A 12,906-nucleotide genomic window follows, 5' to 3' on the forward strand; every position below is an offset into this window, starting at 1 on the left:
AAACGAGCTGTCAAAAGACAAGTTACCATGGTAAATTCTCTATGGCAACTATCTTCGTGGGTTTTTCAGTTACGAGGCACTCTTCAAGAAATGAAAAATAAATTAATTTGCACCTTAATTGAGAAGTAAGTAACTTTCAATTAATTGGCTCACACTTGCCATGAGGTAGACAGGGGTGGATTGACTGGGAGATAAAGAGGAGAGTCGCAGAGGCGTTGAGTAGAGCAGCTGGGGCATCCCTCTGCCCTTCCCGCAGCCGCCGCTGCCTTTTCCTCCCCCGGAGCCCTGGCCCCGGGCAGCGGGACAGGGTCTGGTGGCAGGAGCACAGCTCCAGGCAGCCCCGCAGCACTCAGCCGCTCTGCCAAAGCCCTCGGGTCCCGGTAAGTTCCCCAGCAGCGAGCTGCGCTGCGGGACGGGCCCGTGTGCCGGGGCGGGGAGAGGAGGCACCGAGCGCGGAGCAGCGAGCGCCCGGCCCCGGCTGCCACACCGCCGCTCCGCGGCTGGCGGGAGTCGGCCGGAGGGAAGGGCTCGGCAGTTCTGCGATCACAACCCACCTAGAAACTGGGTTTTTAATGTTTTGTTTTGCTATGGATGGTTTTTTCCCCCTGTTGTGGTGTTGTTTGTTTGTTTGTTTTGTTGTTTGTTTGTTTTTAAGGTTGGGTTGCTTTGTTTTCTTGGTTGTATTTTTGTTTTGTTTTGGTTTGGTTTGGTTTTTTTTATTAATCGGTAAACAAGTCTCTTTTTCCATCAGCGAGAAGGTTCTGCCGCTCCTGAGGTCCGCGCGCATCTGTCCCATTCCCAAACTCCTGCTGACACCTGCTGGCCTCCCGCTGGCGGGAAGCTCAGAATGTTGGGGGACGGCTGGGTGGGAAAGAGGGCCAGCTCTTTTCTCTTCTCTTCTGGCTGCTGCTGGCTTCTAGGCTCTGAACTGCTGGTTGCTGAACCTTTAGAGGAGATTTTTATATTTAGAACAAATATTTATTGGGCTAAGTCTACATTATGCCATGACCACGGCATAAGAAGTATATCTCTCCTCTGCACCTGGGAGGACTCTAAATATGATCCTTAGGTGCTTCAGTATTTCTTCTAGGCTCTTCTGAAAGAGGGACAGGCCAAGCTGGTGACAATGGAGCAGAGATCCCCTTGACACCAACTAACCACAGAATGAGGCATCCCACAACCTACCCAAGGAGACAAGAGTTTCAGCTGAGCAGAAGCTGTACAATATATATTGACTAAGTCTCAAAATACGCTTCAAAATGAAACAGCAGTGTGGGCAATTTGGCATCTTTTATGACAGGTTCAATTAATGTACCATTAATTGTCAGATCCACTTCAGAGTTTCTGACTTTAGAGAGACACTCAGTGCAATGCTGGGATCAATTAGATACCAGGCCAGAGAATATAGTATTTATTTTCTAGCAAGCCCGAATTATGCAAAGACCTAATTTTCTGTTGCCTTGCCTGAAATACACTCACTTGTTGAGTGTACTATAACAAATGGGAAATATAAATAACTTTACACTTCTCTAAATGATGGTGCAGCCAGGGTAGTAGGACATACAGTCTAAAAGTTTGAGCATAGGGTTTCATGTCCTTATCTGCAAATGAATGTCCTATAATCTGAACTGAATGAAGTGGTTTTGTTTTTTTCCCCCTTTTACATTGCAGTTTCAAACCTCAAAACCAGCAATGTCACTGTTGTCTGCAGGGATGATGCAAAGAATGACATGGAATTCAAGTCCAGGATAAATGGAATTATTTAATTAATGATCACCTCATTTATATAACTTGGTTTGCAATAGAGAAATGACATTATTGGGTGCTTGACCATACACCTCCCAGATTAATTGGCTGAATGCTACAATGCCTATTTCAAAATATTTTCTTCAGTGTGGAAAACAAGACTATTCATAACAAGTTTGCACCTGTGAGATAAAGTCTTGGTTTACAAAAACCTCTATGGTGTTTACAGCTAGCTTGCATGAGAAAGGAGACTCTCACAAGCAGCTGTAAAAAACAGGAAAATTGCTAACTTTTTCAGCATCTACACAGCAACATGCTGTTGAGGTTTAACCCCAGCCAGCGGCCATGTATCACACAGCAGCTGACTCCCCTGCCAGCAGGGTCGGGAGAGAGAACCAGAAGGGTAATAGTTAGAAAACTCTTGAACTGAAATAAAGACAGCTTAATAGGGAAAACAGAAGTTCCACACACAAACAAAGCAAAACAAGGAATTTATTCACTCCTTCCCATGGGCAGGCAGGTGTTCAGCCTTCCCCAGTAGAGCAGGGCCCCATCACACGTAACTGTGACTTGGGAAGACAAACCCCATCACATCCCTCCCTCCTTTTTGCCCCCACTTTATAGACTGAGCATGATGTCACATGGTCCGGAGTATCCCTTTGGTCACTTTGGGTCACCTGTCCTGGCTATGTCTCCTCCCAGTCTCCCATGCACCCCCAACTTTTTTGTCAGCATGGCAGGACAAAAGCAGAAAAGGCCTTGGTTCTGTGTAAACTCTGCTCAGCAATAAAAAACCCATCTCTGTGGTATCATCTCCAAATCCAAATCACAGCCCCATGCCAGCAACTGTGAAGAATATTAAATACCTCAGCCAAAACCAGCACAAATACAAACCAGTTACTGCCACGTGCTGGAATTAGATAAATGGAGTATTGAGTGTAACAGTGCTGCTACTCACAAACCTCCTTACAAACCATGCTGTTCTGGGTGAGATGCTGGTGTTGGAAGGAATAATGACCAGAGTCTCAGGGCTGGTTTGGATTATTACTGTGTTGCAGTAGCACCTGCAGTGTCAGTGTGAAAGGGACAGCTTTCACTGAAGAAAAGCTGAGCAGAAGGAAAGAAGAGCTGCCATCTTGTGTGGGGAACTGAGACTGCACTAAATGAGTCTACAGTTTAAAGACAATTAAAAATTTATTATACTTTTGGGAATTTATAAAGTAACAATGGTTTCCCATTACTTCCATACTTTATATTAGTTATCAACTAATAAATATGAATCACTTCAACCAGAAGTGCTGTTTTCTGGCTTCAGCAGTACTGCAAACTCATTGGGAGGATGCTGAGGCAGCGGGAGCAGTGACCTGTCCATTCTCTCTACCAGCTGGCAGAGTAGACTGGCTGCAGAGCAGGACATCTTACAGCCAGGAACACCAGCCCTGTGCACAGAAAATAGCTTTGTGACCTTTTGTATACAAAATAGAGTAACCACGACCAAGCTTGTACGTTCTTATAGGATCTGTATTCAGTGCTTTGTTTTTCTTGCTGGATGTGGATGCTTAGCCCAAACAGGCAAAGAAGTGTCCTTGTCAATACTGGAAGGACCGTGATGTTATTCCAGCTTCTGTTTCCAACTCTCTCCAAACTCCTAAACCAAGAACAAGAGGACAGAGTCTTAAGCTGCACCAAGGAAAATTTAGGTTGGAAGTTAGGAAAAAGCTTTTACTGTAAGAGTGATAAAGTACTGGAACCATCTGCCCGGGGAGGGGGTGGAGTCACCATCCCTGGATGTGTTTAAAAAAGGATTGGATGTGGCACTCAGTACCATGGTTTAGTTGAGGTGGTGTTAAGGCTTGGGTTGGACTCGGTGATCTTGAAGGTCTCTTCCAACCTGGTGATTCCGTGTCTTTGTGTAGAAATCAAATCGGGGACCTACAGTAGCAGATTATGGGTAGACCCACGTGGACAATATTGTATGCAAAACCCTCACCTGCTCTCCCTCTGATTGCCCTGGCAAGGAAAGTGGGATGCCCCAGAGACTATATGGGCAGGCTGGCACTGTCCAGCATCATGTCATCCACAAAATAATCGATCCCATGTGAATCAATGGCTGCATTCCCTATCTCTGTCAACGAACAAATGTAGAATGACACCTATAGAGGCTATCCCAGATGTGCTGCTGAGAACTTATGAGATCCATACAGATCTTAGACAAGAGATGATCATCAGGATGAGATTGATGAGAAAGAGAAAGAATTCCCCTTTTGTTTGGCTTAGGATCTTCCTACTACACCATATGGAAATGGAGCTGGAGTATTTTCCAGCCACTAAGGCAGCAACAGAAAGTATAAAAAACTCCTTACTTTAGCTTTTGCCTTTTGAGAGTTACCAGGGATAACCAAACTCAAGAACTTGAGGACCTTGTGGTAAAACGGAGAGTATGCAAACACCTAGGCAGAAGAAAACAGTTCCCCAGGAGTGTAGGGGTGAACAATAATAGAGTGCCTTTTCATGGTAAGTGGAGAGATAGAGGAGGGTAAGAACCACCAAATTCTTAACCAAGAAGTCTGGATTCAAAAGGAGGGAGAATGTACATCAACATCTGCATTTTTTCCCAGATGGAGGACATTGCCTTTCAAACAAAAATAATACCTTAGCCAGGGCCTAGAGCATGTTTTCATGTTGGAAAGATGGGCTTTATTGGTGTAAAGCCTTCAAAAAGTAAATTTTAACAAGAAGTAACCGTGTTTGGTACTGAGACATCTTACCCTTCTAATCAGCTGAGGTACTGTTGTGAGAAAACCCATTTTGGCATTTGGGAGTAAGCTAAGTTTTATCAAGTTTTATCACAACCTCAGTGAAGCCCAGAATTGTGAGGTGACAACCATGCAGCTGCTAACTAGGAGACAGACTGAAAGAATTTGTCCTCACCTACATCTGCATGTTAAGCATGCTAAGGATACTGAAAGGTTTAGATGTTCTCTCAAGCTTACTTTCGTCTAAATGACTTTACCATTAGTATTAGTTCTGTTCACTGCTATAAAGTTTCCATTAAGAACCAGACAGTGGAGGCCTCTTCACCATTTCTGCACCATCCTATTAGCAATAAAGCTAACAGAAACAGGATATCCTTGAGGGCTGTGAGCTACAGAAAAAGTAACAGATAAACCACAAAAACCTGATTCCTGTAGACAGGCTATACAGGGAGATCCTGAGAGAGTAGGTCAACTTCTTCATGGTGACAACTGTATGGGAACTCTACATGAGCTGGTGGATGCTGAATTTTGAGAAACTGTGTTGACAAGGGTTATTTCTGTGGGCTTATTGTTAAGGAGATTAAGAGATAAGCCTTTTTAATTCAATCACTGGTTAAATAAAAAATTAAGTTGGGCTTCTAAATCAACTACCTCTTGTAAAATCTCTGTGTGTTTTTAAATTTGGAGTTTAAATACAAAAGTTACAGTGATCTTAGTCCTTATCTAACTGTGTCTGTGTCAAGTTAACACTTCATGCTAATGCAACTAAATAAACAGTATGATCCCTTATTCTTGGGCTTGTGGAAACAATTTGAACTGTCTGGTCTTAAAGTGGTATTGGGCAGGAAACCCAGGTGAGTTAGAAGGTCAAGATGTCTCAGCACCAAACTTGGTTGCTTCTTGTTAAAATTGACCTTTTTGAAGGCCTTACACCAAATAACAAGGGATGTGCTAGAATTTACTGAGTCATCTCACAATCAGCCCTTTGAGTTTTCCTTCACAGATCACTAAGACCAGAGAGGAGCCACTGACATAGTTTGTCTGGCCTTACTTTCATTGGGGACAGTTTGGATTTTTTGCCCTTCCTTTCTAGTGACTGATAAGCAGAAGATCTTACCAGCTCTAACTTCCTACACCTGCCTTTTCCTGTAATCCTCGAGACCCAGCACTGTTTCACTACAAGCAGATAACTATCTTCAGTGAACCCTACATGTATTAATGAGAACAGTAGGCTTCATCTACCTCTATGCTGTAAAACATGATCTACTATGATTAGTTATTAAAAGAAAACTCTGTTTTCTTAGGTAGAAAACAGTATTGGAAAACGACTCAGGCTCTCTGTCTTAAAAAGGCTCCACACAAGCTTGGATAAAATCTATTTATTCTTTCTATTCAGAGCTTTCAGGCATCCAAATCTCCTTTCAGACACAGCTGTCCCTGATGCCTCTTCTCATCCCACCCATACCTTACAAAATGGTATTGACACAGCCTCTGGTGGTGGTGAAAGCCCTTTGCATTGCATGTCCTATTTAGATTATAACATTTGAGAACGTGGAGCCATTTTGTGATTGCCTAACAATGTCTCAACGCGTCTCATTTGTGGAACTGTGCCAATTTATACTTAAAACTTGTTGAGCTTTTGACAGGGTACCCTTCCTTCTCGGACCAGGGTAAAAGAGCAGAGGAGGCTGCTGTTCTGCTAAGTTCTTTATTTCATAGTCCCATAGCTTTCTTGAAGGCAGAGTTTGAAGGGGGTTACATGAGAAATCCAAGCAGCAGCAGCAACAGCAGGCAAAACCAGCTTCTTCTATATGCTCTATATGCTCCATATACTCTATACTCTATACACTATATACTCTATTTATTTTCTTACAGAAGTGTGGATTATATTTGTTAACTGACCAATAAGATTAACACACGATTCTAGTTTTTCTTTTCTTAACCTATCCTGGTCTAATTCTAGTAATTGTAAGTCTTACACAAGTGTTACATAGGTATTACACAGATTTACCTATAAAGTTTCTATCAGTTCTTATTGTTTATGTGAATACTCTATCTAAAAAATGTGAACAGTATAATTCTATCTACATTTTGTCTAAAGTAAAGAATTCTGTGAAAAGGTAACACTGCTGCAGTAAGAACTGTGTTTAAGGTCTCTGGTATGGCCTTTTAATGTTTAAGGCACTTAGCATATATTTCTACTAAAAGTTAAAAATCTATATTTCTATTTCACTTTGGTGTGGCTTCATGTATCTCAGCTTGTCCAAAGGTTTTAATTAAACCCCTGTGCTTTGGCTTCCCTCTGGGCCTGACTCCAGAGGAGCCTTCATTCCACCGTCTCCCCCCACTGTTTGAACCATGAAGACTCCCTTAATAGTTGTGCTGATCATTTGCCAGATACATTGAAGCAAACAAGGTACCATTATTAACACAACTATAATGATAACTAATCTGTAAAAACCCATCTTTAAAAGCTCTTTCACCCATGTTAAATTCCATCCATCAAGCAGATTATCTAACCAAGTTCCATTATCAACTCTAATCTTTGACACACCTTCTTTTGGTTGTTGAATACTATTATGAATGGATTCTGAATGATCATACAACACATTCCTTCAAAATCTTTACACCCATGTCCATGTGCTAATAAAAGGAAATCAATTGCAGCCCTGTTCTGCAAAGTTGCGCATCTGACATCTTTGGTATCTGCTAGCATATCACTTAATGCAAGGGAAGTAGCATTGAATTCCTTACTCAGCCAACACCCTAGTCGGTCTAATTGTTTCAGTGCAACTCCTGAAGCAAGTTGTGGTAAAAGAAGAGCTGCTGAGAGCCTTTTTACAGGACCCCAGGGTACAAAATCGTCATTACAATCTGGCTTGTACGGAAGAATAGACCTTTTACTTTTATGTCTCATAAAAGCAAGCAGTTTTGCACTGGGTGTTAGCAGAGTAACAAAAACTCTTTTTCACATGGGCATGCACCTGGGATTCCATCTTATTCCCACTATTTTTCCTTATGTCCCTTTATTGCCAGTGATCACCAGTCTATCTGGTATGCTGTTTTGATCTCCCTTTGGTGTTGTTTTCCAGCTCTCTGTTATCAGCAAGACTTGCAAGCATGCTACTTTTTGTGACAAAATCTGTAATGAAACTCCTCCCCAAACCAAGCCTCACAGGGCTGCACTCTAGCTCCTTTTTCTTCTCTCAGCCTGATACTTCACCTTTCAACACTACCCACAGCTGTTTTCAGCCTTTCATAACGTTTTTATTGATTCTATTTTTCATGGCTTATCTATTAATATCTCATGCAATAGACTATCATATTCACCTAAGTCTAGATAGATCAGATTGCCAAGAAAGTCAGCAGAGACTGACACATGTTGATTTGGGATAGTCTGTCCTTAATGAACTGATATGAATTAACCCCTCTAAGAGACACCTCTATTTGTATATTCAGCTTATTAAATGTTTTTTGGGCTAAGAGAGAACACAATCAGACACAAATGTGAAGGGAAGGAAATGAGATCTTTAATTGTATGTACTGCTTTCTGCTTTTTAAGCATGTGCAATAGACTTTAGCTCTTTGTCATCATTTGATAAATATATTAAGAAACCTTTCTAGAATGTGATTCCATGTTCCCATTCCCTTGGTTTTATATGACTGAAGCTCATGTCTCACTTTCCTAATATGAATATAAAGGCAATATTACCCTGAGTGCAGTCATTAAAGAAATATTTCAGGCTGGAACATTAATACTGAGTCATTAAGAAATTTTCTTTACTGCCTCATCCTGATCTGTTTATTTGCAACCACAGAGAAGCTCTCAGCACACAGACAAGCACAAACCTGAAATACATCTGTGCATTATCCCACTTGCCTGTGCTTAGGCTTATACGCATGAATCAAGGAACATTCTAATTGCAATCCTAACCCCATACCACAAACATCCATGCTTTCAAATGTGAAGTATGTGTAATCAAGTTCCAGCTATTTAAATTCAGTTCTAGAAGCAGATGTAGTTAGGTCTGTCTTAGTTAATAGAAGGCCAGTAACCAATCAAGATAACTTCACTTACATGTCTCAAAAAGATAAAGGAAATTGGCTCATCTAAATGTGTCTTTTTGTGAAGCTTCCTCTTAGGATCAGAGAAGCTTAGATGGATGGAACAACTTACAGTTATAAACTCTATCCTGAACTTCTTTTACTTGTTGTAATCTGTGACAAGTGTCAATTATTTCAATGTGGCTTTGACTTCATATCACCTGCTACTTGGAAAAAAAAAAGATATGGATTAAAAAAGCCCCAGTGAAGTTTGCTGTACTGCAGAAACCACTAAACAGAAATACATGTAAACAGAAAACCTTACCAAAACATGATGGAATAAAAGATACTATATAATAGTTAAAGTAGCAAATATTAAAATAAAGACTGAGACAAGGTAGAAGGATCCAGAAATACCTACCCAATTGCTAGGACAGTGACAATATATGAGGCGGTAATTTTTTGACCAATCTTTTAGAGTGGTGATAACATTGCAATTTCTATCTTTCCCTTGCAACTTTTTTTTCCCAGAACTTAGTTGTGAATGTACTTTAAAAAGCACTTGATTTGTAAAATTTGTTGTTGGGAAAAGGGGCAGGTACCTCAGTAGGACAATTTTATCACTGTTAAAAGTCACCAAAGTTCCTGATCATAGTGGAATGACAGCTGGTGGAGTTCACTTCCCTAAGATTAATTTGTGTATCCATATCAAATAGGGACTTACTGAAGAGTTACCTTGTATTTACTTGTTGGGAAGAGAAATCTTTCATACTAAATCCAGTTTAATTATCTCCTTGAGATTCTGGGTTCTGCATAAGTAAATAAATACAGTCACACTATGCTGCATCTTGCATATCAAGATATTCCTTATGCAATTTGGTAAGACATTTATTAAGAATAAGCCTTATAATAACAATCAAAAGAGAAAGTTTCCCTTTGGTGAGTTTGGTATTCTGCTTTCAAGTACTTATTTAAGATGAGATCTATGAAATCTTCAGTATGTATTAAGGTCACCAAATCATGCAGGCTTTGTTTTCAAAGAACATGAACATTTATGATATTCTTAACCAGCTTAGTTGGTAGAGGATCAGCAATTCCAAGTGCTCTTTCCATTCAGTCCCTGATATGCTCTACTACAACAAAGCAAATTACTGTGTTTCCTTACAACAGAGGAGCACAAGTATGTACTGAGTGTTCCAGTTGGAGACTAAGTTGCTGATTAGATGAAATGGAAAGATGAATCCTCTTTGCATTTCTATTTGTTTTATTTATGTCTTTATACACAGGCTGATGTTGCATGGGGATCTCTGGAAAGGCTTGCCACACTTTCTGAAAAACTACGAATGCTACCTTTGTGAGCTCGTAATATATCTGTGTCATAAATAAGATTATTGATTTCTACCCCAGATTGTATTCTCTAACTCCTACCAAGTCTGGGATTTGAATGTATGTCCTTGTTTGGCAGCAAAAAGTTCTGTTCTTAGGCTACAGAGCTGGCTCTTTTTAATCATAGTTTTGAAAATGCAAATGCAGTGAACCATGTTTCCCATGGAATTAAAATAACATGCAATCCTAATTTATTGTGTTCAGTGATTAAACAAATAATTTCTTCCTTACGTATTCAAATTGCCATCCATCAACTCTTTCAAGATTGAATCTATAGTACCCTTCCAAATAGCTGCAGAAATGTCTTTCATTAATTATCACACACAGTGTTATTACTTCATGTACACTGTTGGCTGCAAAAATAATTCTTTGTGTTTCTTTGTTGTAACTTATTGCTTCTATCTTGGCATAGAATCTACTCACTTGAGCTTCATGAGTCTAACAAGCACTGCCACCATACACAGAGCTCTGTACACACACAGAATCACAGAATCATAGAATGACAGAATCATAGAATGACAGAATCACAAAATAGGCTGAGTTGGAAAAGACCCACAAAGGTCAAGTCCAACTTCTGGCCCTGCACAGGACAGCCCCAAGAGTCACACCATGTGCCCGAGAGCATTGTCCAAACACTTCTTGAACTCTGTCAGGCTTGGTGCTGCGAACACTTCTCTGGGGAGCTGTTCCAGTGCCCAAACACCCTCTGGGTGAAGAACCTTTTCCTGATATCCAACCTAAACCTCCCTTGACACAGTGTCAGTCCATTCCCTCAGATCCTGTCATGAATCACCACAAAGAAGAGATCAGTACCTGCCCCTCCTCTTCCCTTCACGAGGAAGCTGCAGTCTGCAATGAGGTCTCTCCTCAGTCTCCTCTTCTCCAGCCTGAGCTGACAAAGTGACCTCAGCTCCTCCTCATACAGCTTCCCCTCAAGGCCCTTCACCATCTTTGTTGCCTTCCTTTGGACAGTCTCTAATAGTTTAACACCTTTCTTATATTGTGGCACCCAAAACTGCCCCCAGCACCCGAGGTGAAGCCATCCCAGTGCAGAGCAGAGCAGGACAATCCCTCCCTTGCCTGGCTGGTGATGCTGTGCCTGATGCCCTCTAGGACACGCTTGGCCCTCCTGCCTGCCAGGGCACTGCTGACTCATGTTCAACTTGCCATTGACCAGGACCTCCAAGTCTCTTTCCACATCACTGCTCTCCAGCATCTCATTCCCCAGTCTGTCTGTGCTGGGTTGCTGCATCCCAGATGCAGAATCTGGCACTGTCCCTTGTTGGACTTCAGGTGGTTCATGATTGTCCAGTCCTTTGATTTGTCGAGGTCTCTCTGCAGGGCCTCCCTGCCTTTGAGGGAATCAACAGCTCCTCCCAGTATTGTATCATCTGCAAACTTGCTCAGTATCCCTTCCAGTTCTTCCTCCAAGTCATTTATGAAGATGTTGAAGAGAACTGGGCTGAGGATGGAGCCTTGCAGAACCCCACTAGTGACAGGTTGCCAGTCTGGTGTCACCCCTTTCACTGTAACTGTTTGTGCCCAATTCGTGAGCCAGTTTCTCACCCATCACACGATGTGTTTATGCAGCTGTGTGCTGAACATTTTTTTCCAGAAGGATCTTATGAGAGACAGTACTGAAATCCAAAAAGATTACATCAACTGGCTTCCCTTGATCAATAAGTGGTTGGTTACCTTGTCATAAAAGGAAATCAGGTTTTATAAGCAGGACTTTCCTCTCATGAAGCTGTGCTGGTTGTGACCAATGGCTGTATCATCTTTCAGGTGTCTTTCAATACCTCCTCCATAACTTTACCAGACACTGAAGTGAGACTAACAGGCCTGTATTTTCTGGGGTCCTCCTTCTCTTTAAAATCAGGAGATCATACACCACCCTTCAGTCAGCTGGGAACAAGAATAGAGAAGATACCAACCCCTTGAGTGGAGCATTTATCTAATTTAATGAAAGGAACATTGGCCATAGCTGGCGGGTAGAGTAAGAAATGTTTAATCCCAGACTTTAAGCTGATGTGCAAACTTCTCTGGGCTGATGGAGAACTCAGATCATAGAACTGTAGAATCACAGAATGGTTTGAGTTGACATAGCTGAAGATGGAATATTTTTTGTTCTTCTAATTCATTTTGAAATGCTTTCAAAATTCTCAGTGCAAAGCAACATTACATTTCACTACACTGACAATTTGCACATTATTCATATGAGTTGCAGACTCTTTCACTGCACTTTTTCTAACTCTCCTTCACGGTTGAGCCTTTTTCACATTTTGGGCTTTGTGGGTATGTTTCTGACAGATGAGTAACATCTCTTTTCTTTCAGAAATTGCTTGAATCTACAGGAGAACATAATTTCATTCTGCTTTAAGTTGAGAACTCAGTGTCTATGCTATGTTGGTAGACTTGACTGTCTGTAAAGCTTTACAATGTGGTGCATTTTGTCTAGGTTTCCCTACTTATTTATGATCTTAATTTTTACTTATCTCCATTTCTGGCTGCACCTTGTTTGGCAAAAGGCAGTTCTAGGTTAATTAATATCTTTGATAATCATAAGGAAATGTTAGAAATCATTCTTAATTACATGGACTACATAAGGACTGCAAAAAAATGGAAAGTGTTTTGAAGGTGTGGTCCTCATGGACACTCTAGAAGGTTTGATTCCTGAAAACTCAGATGAAATGGTAATTTCTGTTTAGAAATTGTATTTGGGTGCTTTTCATTTTTTTCCCCATGACAAGAAAGAGAAGGATAATTTGAGGAGCTCAATGCTGCTCCTTGCTAAAAAATAACAAAAAAAATTGTGAGAGCTGCATAAAGAAACAGTTTAGAACACAAAGTACTGGTCTTTCAAGAGGGACACCATTTAGGATATGTAGGTTATTAAAAGTAAAAAAAAAAAAAAAAAACAAAAACGTAACAGGGCAAGTCCTGGCTTGCCAATAGACTTTTCTGGGATTGCCAG

At 41.1% G+C, this 12,906-nt stretch overlaps 1 long non-coding RNA gene across 1 annotated transcript in view; it reads left to right on the top strand.

The window, feature by feature from the left end:
- The first annotated feature begins 296 nt into the window (after positions 1-296).
- The window catches only part of LOC138105989 (uncharacterized), a 47,403-nt gene continuing 34,793 nt past the window's right edge, over positions 297-12,906 (top strand). The window contains exon 1 of the long non-coding RNA XR_011148850.1: positions 297-380. This is a non-coding gene — a long non-coding RNA (uncharacterized lncRNA). The remainder of the gene's footprint in view (positions 381-12,906) is intronic.

This window comes from Aphelocoma coerulescens, chromosome 2, assembly GCF_041296385.1.
Source record: "Aphelocoma coerulescens isolate FSJ_1873_10779 chromosome 2, UR_Acoe_1.0, whole genome shotgun sequence".
NCBI lineage: Eukaryota > Metazoa > Chordata > Aves > Passeriformes > Corvidae > Aphelocoma > Aphelocoma coerulescens.